The sequence below is a fragment of the Doryrhamphus excisus genome, chromosome 4 (genome assembly GCF_030265055.1).
Source record: "Doryrhamphus excisus isolate RoL2022-K1 chromosome 4, RoL_Dexc_1.0, whole genome shotgun sequence".
NCBI lineage: Eukaryota > Metazoa > Chordata > Actinopteri > Syngnathiformes > Syngnathidae > Doryrhamphus > Doryrhamphus excisus.
In genome coordinates, this window is record NC_080469.1 from 24,988,473 (window position 1) to 24,996,712 (window position 8,240).

General features: G+C 36.3%; 1 long non-coding RNA gene across 1 annotated transcript; it reads left to right on the forward strand.

The window, feature by feature from the left end:
- Window positions 1–256: 256 nt before the first annotated feature.
- Window positions 257–6,720, forward strand: LOC131128255 (uncharacterized). The gene is made up of 5 exons (XR_009129609.1): window positions 257–971; window positions 2,693–2,758; window positions 3,136–3,296; window positions 3,387–3,432; window positions 6,583–6,720. It is a non-coding gene; the product is annotated as an uncharacterized LOC131128255 (long non-coding RNA).
- The last annotated feature ends 1,520 nt before the right edge of the window (window positions 6,721–8,240 follow it).

Consider the following 8,240-nt stretch of genomic DNA (forward strand, 5'->3'; position numbering starts at 1 on the left):
GTTCCATCTTCCGGAATTCTAAACAGAAGTGAGTTTGACCTTTATTTTGATAATCCATTGTGCAAAATGCAAACAGAATAAGCTACAATTTTATTTTGAATAGCCAGCATCCGGAATTTTAAGAGGTCAGCTAATGTTTTATTTTGAAGGTCAATTTTCCAGAATTTAAGTAAAGTAAGCCTCACCAAATCTGCCTAGCAACTATCACCATTAGCGACTTTTGTTAAGCTAGCTAACAGTTTTATTGACAGCTCTTTGAATAATGGGGCTTCTTTTTCCCCAAAATGGCCGCCTCTGTTAGCTAGCCTGTCACGTTGTAACCAGACCGGTTGCGATGGTCGCCTTTATTTATCGTTGACGCCAGCAGACATCTGCTGAAGACAAACCGCAACGTGTCCTCGAAAGGACGGCGGTGGCGGTCCAACGGGGGCCCGAGTGTCCGCTCGGATGGTTTTCTCCCCGGCGATGATGGGAACGACCGGAAGACAGAGGAGAGGCTTCACGCTCGCTCTCGTCTGGCGTCGGAGAATGTCGACGCCAGCTTGTTTGCTTGTTGCCTTCAGTCTGCTCCACGCTGGCCGCCATGTCGGGACGTGCTCAGACGTCTGATGGGTGCCGCCGTCTCACACCGCACACTTCCTCCCGCCTTGTCTTCACATGGTCGCTGGTGTTGACACAAAATGGCGGGGACACTTCGACAGGCACAGAAGGAGCAGGTTTTTTGTTCCTAAAAAGAAGACACAGTAGAATAAAAGACAAGCACGAGGATCTTGAAAATAATTTCCATACATTCAATGTCTAGTTTAAATTATTATTATTATTATTTTTTACCTTTCAGAGCAGATAAGTCATACCCGTTTTTATCGCTAGATGGCAGTGTTGACGAACATCACCGGATGAACGACGGCAATATGCTTCTTTAAAGCAGTCGAGCGAGCTGCATTAATGTACGCCGACACCAACATCTTTAGGTGGGTTTTGTGAATAAATTAACTACAACAGTGTTGGCTCGTCTTCAATTTACGCCATATTTGTGATTTAATCAAGTAAACTTCGCTGTTTGCTCTTATGCCAAGTTTGACGGGCGCTAGCTTAAATGCTAATACTCGCTACCAGGTCGGCGCCATATTAGTAACTTCCGGTTTCTATTATTTATTTTTTTTACACATTTGGACTGCAAAGTTGTTACAATTAATACAGTCGTTCATGAGAATATTCATTTAAAGATGTTTTTTATACTATTAAATTATATTTTAATATATTTATAAAAATAGGTGCAGACTTGGCTGTGGTTGGCTTGTTTCAATAGAATAGAATGTAACTTTATTGTCACTGTTACAGGAACAATGTTGATTCATTACGTGATTTATATAAGGATTTATCACGTTAGTATTTTTTTAATTAAGCGGTATCTTTATTTTAACTGTTACATGAACAATGCTGATTCATTGCGTGATTTATATAAGTATTTAACACGTTAGTATTTTTTTTTAATTAAGCGGTATCTTTATTGTCACTGTTACAGTAACAATGCTGATTCATTGTGTGATTTATATAAGGATTTAACACGTTAGTATTTTTTTTAAATTAAGCCGTATCTTTATTTTAACTGTAACATGAACAATTTAAATTGAGTGGTATCTTTATTTTAACTGTTACAGGAACAATGCCGTAAGGATATAACACGTTAGTATTTTTGAATGATATCAAATGATATCATGTGCACATTTTCTGCCTTTTTGACTTCCTGCGTGCGTCCCAATACTTGCGTGCATGTGTCGCATCCCTCGCAGCATCTGGCCTGCTGATCTTTTAGCAGCTTAGCCTCCTTGTATCTTTTTTTTTTTTTTTTTTTTTAGTGCTGAAACTTTCATCTGTATAACAATATTGAAAAGCATTAAGCGCTAATCTCCCGCCTTCTTTTGGACTTTTCTTTGTGTCGTCTTTGGACATGCATCTGGTCTTGTAAATCCTGCCAAGAAAAAGCCAAAACAAATTTGACAAGAGTGCGAGGATTTAGCCCGCAACCCGGCGGAGATTAACGTACTTGCACTTTTGCAGCCGGACAACAACAACAATAAAAAAAAAAAAAAAAAAAAAACTTCTCGATAATCCCTTGCGGATCAGTACACGTAGTGTATGTAGGGGGTACTTTATCGGAACGCTCAAACTTTATTAGAGCACGTCGTGTAGATCAGACTACATATGCAGGCGTAGCCGTGATCCTCTTTCGGGCCCCGGGGGTCACGCGGGTCACAGATTGGTTTTCTTGAGAAGATTTGGAGAACAATGTTGATTTTAACGTAAGCTAGCAAAAGCTTTTTTTTTTTTTTTTTTTTTTGTGATTTGTTACTTGTTCTCATCCGAGTGGGACGCCATGTCGGACATGTTCTCCTCTCAGAACGCGCACGCAATAAAGGCAACTGGGAGCAGATGTGCACCGGTGCTAGCTAGCAGAACAGGAAGTAGCGTACCTTCTGTAGCAAAAAAATGACAACATTGGAACGACAATGTGTTTATTAGAGTGGGCTAATATGTTATTATTTTTATGTTTATTATACATATATTTATTATTTATGTTCAAAGTGTTGGGTGAAAAATCATATAAGTTAAAGAGTTAATGAATTTTATGCGAGTGGAGTTGACTACAAACATTACAACGTTTGCCTTTGTCTGTTTTTTTTTTTTTCAGGGTGCAGTTCACTAGTCATCCTGCAGAGGACACTCTTTACCCGCTTTGCATGGCGCTCCACATAAGGTTTGCTTGTTTATTTTTACCCGTTGAAATGTCAAGAAATTCACCTTTTTAAATCTATAAAATATCATTATACATATTTTTTAATTTTTTTAATTTTTTTAAAATATTATATTTATTATAATAACGCACTATATATATATTTATAAATTTTTTTTTACGAATTTATTGATCTTCTGTGCTGCTTTGCGACATACAGATGTTGATATCCCGCGCGCGTCGACAGACGAATATTTCATAAATCAACTTATTTATGATCCTCCATTCGCCGCCGTGATTGATGCGCCTTATTGCTGACTGCTAACTATCCCGGAGTCCATCCACCCTGTGACGTTTCCCGACGATAAATCAACCTCTTCATCTTGCCTCCGTGACTATAGACCCACCCGTGCGGATTATTGCAAAGTGGTTCGGTTCTGGTGCTTCTCCCGGGGCCCACTAAATAAATCACAGAAGAAGAAGAGGAGGAGGAAGAGGAAGCAGTGAGGAGGAAGAAGAACAAAGCTGGACTTGACTGCGCGGAGGGCGAGCAGCCAAAGTGGTTTGTGCATAAATAAGACACAGAGTGAGAGCTCTTTCAACTGATGATGATTTATTGAGAGCGGTGGTAATAATTGACGCCCTGTGTTAGGATTTGGGCCTGATGAAGAAGATGATGATGATGATGGTGGTGGAAGGTAAATAATTCATCAGATGAACATTTTTTTTGTTTGGCTTGACATGTTGACATGACAAAGATCTGAGTGGGAGATGCTCCACTCTGTGTGATTGAGTAGCACAATAGGAAGTCTCTGAGGAGGATTTACTTTAAAATCTAAAAAAAAAAAAACACAAATAATGACTAAAATAGTACTTGTTGTCATGTAGCTACTACTTTAGCTACTCACCTTTAGGATCGGTGCTGCCCCCTGCCGGGTTGGAGGTATTGGTATTGGTCTTTGTTTACATTCAGTGCAGTAGTCCCTCGTTCCCCCGCCTCTGATGAACGATTTTTTTGGATTCCTTATTTGTAGTTGGAATATTTTGGTAGTTAAATTGTTAAGAGTTATAAAAAAGATTGCTTCTCATGTTCATAAATGTTTTTCCTGCAATATAAGGACTTTTCTCTAATATAATTTTTGCAAATATTACGTTATTTTGTTATGATTTTTACACATAATATCAGGACTTAAAATAAATTTCCACCCTCATAATACTACATTTATTATGTCATTAGAATATTTTTTTCCCTCTAAATATGTTGAATTTATTTTCATAAAATGTGTATTTAAAAAAAATTATTTTAGTTTTAAAATTATTTAATTCTATTAATTTATTTTTATGTATTTTTTAAATTTTTTTTCAATGATTGCTTCTCATGTTCATAAATGTTGTCCCCGTAATATTAGGACTTTTCTCTCGTCTAATTATTGCAAAAATGACATCATTTTGTCATGATTGTTACACATAATATCACGACTTTACAATTTTTTTCCTTCCTCATAATATTACATTTATTATGTCATTAGAATAATTTTTTTTCCTCTTAATATGTTGAATTTATTTTCATAAAATGTGTATTTAAAAAAATATTTTTGTTTTAAAATTATTTAATTCCATTAATTTATCTTTATGTATTTTTTAATTTTTTCAAAGATTGCTTCTCATGTTTATAAATGTTCTCCCCGTAATATTAGGACTTTTCTCTCATCTAATTTTTGCAAATATTACGTTATTTTGTTATGATTGTTACACATAATATCAGGACGTAAAATAAATTTCCCCCCTCATAATATTACATTTATTATGTCATTAGAATATATATTTTTCCTCTTAATATGTTGAATTTATTTTCATAAAATGTGTATTTAAAAAAAATTATTTTAGTTTTAAAATTATTTAATTCCATTAATTTATTTTTTATGTATTTTTTTATTTTTTCAAAGATTGCTTCTCATGTTCATAAATGTTTTTCCTGCAATATAAGGACTTTTCTCTAATCAAATTTCTGCAAATATTACGTTATTTTGTTATGATTGTTACACATAATATCAGGACTTAAAATAAATTCCCCCCCTCATAATATTACATTTATTATGTCATTAGAATATTTTTTTTCCTCTTAATATGTTGAATTTATTTTCATAAAATGTGTATTTAAAAAAAATATTGTAGTTTTAAAATTATTTAATTCCATTAATGTTTTTTTTTTCATTTTTTCAAAGATTGCTTCTCATGTTTATAAATGTTCTCCCCATAATATTTGGACTTTTCTCTCATCTAATTTTTGCAAAATTTACATAATTTTGTCATGATTGTTACACATAATATCACGACTTTAAAAAAATTATATATTTTTCTTTAATAGTTTATAGTAAATTTCCCCCTCATAATATTACATTACACATATAATATCACTTTTAAAACTCATTAGAATACCACTTTTTTTCCTCTTAATATGTTGACTTTATTCTCATAAAATTTGTCCTTTTTTTCCAAATGTTTTTATTTTTATAATTACTTAATTCCATTAATTTATTTGTATTTTTATTTTTTTTTTCCAAAGGTTGCTTCTCGTGTTCATAAATGTTCTTCCCATCATGTTAGGACTTTTCTTGAACCTAAAATTACGTTATTTTTTATGATTGTTACACATAATATCAGGACTTTAAAAAATTGTTAAAAATGTCCCCCTCATAATATTACTTTTATTGCCTTATTAGAGAACCACTTTTTTCCTCTTAATATGTTGACTTTATTCTCAAAAAATTATATATTTTTTTGTCATTTTTTAATTTTTAAAATTATTTAATTCCATTCCATTTATTTTAATTTTTTAAAATTCCAATTAGTCATAATTGGAAATATTGTTTAAATTTTATTCCAATGATATTTTGGCTTTATTCTCATCGTTCTGCAACCTAACTTCCACAAACTTAGAACTTTATTAGTTCTGTTGTTTCTCATCATAAGATTATGTCCCATATTTGGACACTCCTGAAATACAGTTTTTTAACATTTTTAGACCCCTCTAGACACAATCTAACACCCCTATAACCACCTCTACACTTCTTTTAGCCAATATAGTAGATATAATTACATTAAATATGATATAAAAACTTTGTTCTGACCTTCTAAATACAGTTATTAGCATTATTAGAGCCCCTTAGACATAAAATAGCACCCCTATAGGTGCCTTTACACTTCCTTTAGCCAATATAGTAGATATAATAAGATTAAACATGACAGCGAAAACCTTTTTATGACCTTCTAAATACAGTTATTAGCATTATTAGAGCCCTTCAGACATGAAATAGCAACCCTATAGGTACCTTTACACTTCTTTTAGCCAATATAGTAGATGTAATTACATTAACTATGATATAGAAAACCTTTTTATGACCTTCTAAATACAGTTATTAGCATTATTAGAGCCCTTTAGATACAAAATAGTACCCCTATAGGTACCTTTACACTTCTTTTAGCCAATATGGCAGATATAAAAAGATTAAACATGACATAGAAAACTTTGTAATGACCTTCTAAATACAATTATTAGCATTATTAGAGCCCTTTAGACATGAAATAGCACCCCTATAGGTACCTTTACACTCCTATTACCCAATATAGTAGACATAATAAGACTAAACATGACATAGAAAACCTTTTTATGACCTTCTAAATACAGTTATTAGCATTATTAGAGCCCCTCAGACATGAAATAGCACCCCTATGGTCACCAAAGCTGCAATAAAAGTGTGGCGCTAATGTGTCGTACCCAACATTACAGGATCATTACTGACACCTATCATCATAATGAATGACTTACTGTTTGTTTACTTCTACAGATGATGGAACATGGTGAGGATAAGCGGCATAGAAAACGGATGGATGATGGATTCGGTTTTCGGACGGCCATGTCGGCTTAGTCAACGAAGGTAAGCTAGCAAATGTGTTTTGTCCATTCCAAACCATCAGCGTGGGTCACCTTAATTTGTCGTGGTGGAGGGGCTGTAATTGTGTGTGTGTGTGTGTGTTGAGGGGGTTGGGGGGGATGGGGGCGGGGGGGGGGGGGGGGGGCGTCTCAAGGTCAAAGTCAAAGTGGTGAATTGGGGTGCAAGCGAACTAATGAGTTTTTTCCCGTGCTGCCTCCGCCGCGGACACGTGGCGTCACCTCGCCGTCCTGTCAATCCGCCCTCAAAAACCCCACCACCCGCCGCCCCCCGCCCCCACCCCCATCAAGCAGCCGGATCCCACATCCTCTTCAAAAGGGTGTTTATTTGTGAAGAGTCTTTAATGCATGGGGACTTGTCCTAATAGGACATTTGCATGGCGAGCACAGCGAGGTGTCAGCGATAACCACCGGGTTATGACATCGCGCCCCCCCCCCCGCCCGCCCCCACCTCCTTACCGCCCCCCCCCCTCACTGAAATATGCTGAGCTTTCGCTAACCTCTCATCAAACACGCTGATCTTTATGGACTGTATCATATTGTGCTGTAATGTGCTTTATTGTGCACAGAATAAGCTTTTCTTAAAGGTAATTGGAAAACCGGGAATGGCCCCCGCTATCGGCCCACTTTTTAAATGCATTATTCCGCAAATGTGCCGTGTGTAATGACCCCGTCGGTGTAAAACCTCAGATTTATCTTGGCAGCGGAAATTGATCCATTTCACCTTTGTCTAATGGAAATTTTTATCAAGGATTATCTGTTTATGTAAATGAGCGTGGCCCCCTGGAACGGCGGGGATAAAAGAAAAAAAGGAGGGGGTAGGGGGGCAGTTAATCTAGCTGCGGGGACGGGGACGGGGGCTCTTGACGTGTGGACGTCATGCATAGAGGGCTCGTCTCCGTGGGGGGTGCTCCATGTAATAGACACCGTCACGCTGAAGATATTTAGTATATTATTTTTAGCTTAGCATTTACGATACTTCACATTATTTTTCAATTTGGGGATCCGTAAATTCCCGTTCTGGGGCTGCACGGTGGTCGAGTGGTTAGCGCGCAGACCTCACATCTAGGAGACCAGGGTTCAATTGCACCCTCGGCCATCTCTGTGTGGAGTTTGCATGACACACGGCATTATTACACTAGGTGTTAGCATGCTAACGTTAGCATTGCTAGCATGCTATCATAGTAGCATTTTTAGCTGTTTGGATGACGTAGGCACTGGATTCAAACATTTAGCGGTATTATAGCATGTGTTAGCATGCTAACATTAGAAATGTTATCATTGTTAGCATTCTGGTCTGTGTGGAGTTTGCATGACACATAGCATTATTACACTAGGTGTTAGCATGCTAACGTTAGCATTGCTAGCATGCTATCATAGTAGCATTTTTAGCTGTTTGGATGACGTAGGCACTGAATTCAAACATTTAGCGGTATTATAGCATGTGTTAGCATGCTAACATTAGAAATGTTATCATTGTTAGCATTCTGGTCTGCACTGATTCCACCCTCTGCCAAGTTTGCCTGTTCTCCCCGTGCATACGTGGGTTTTCTC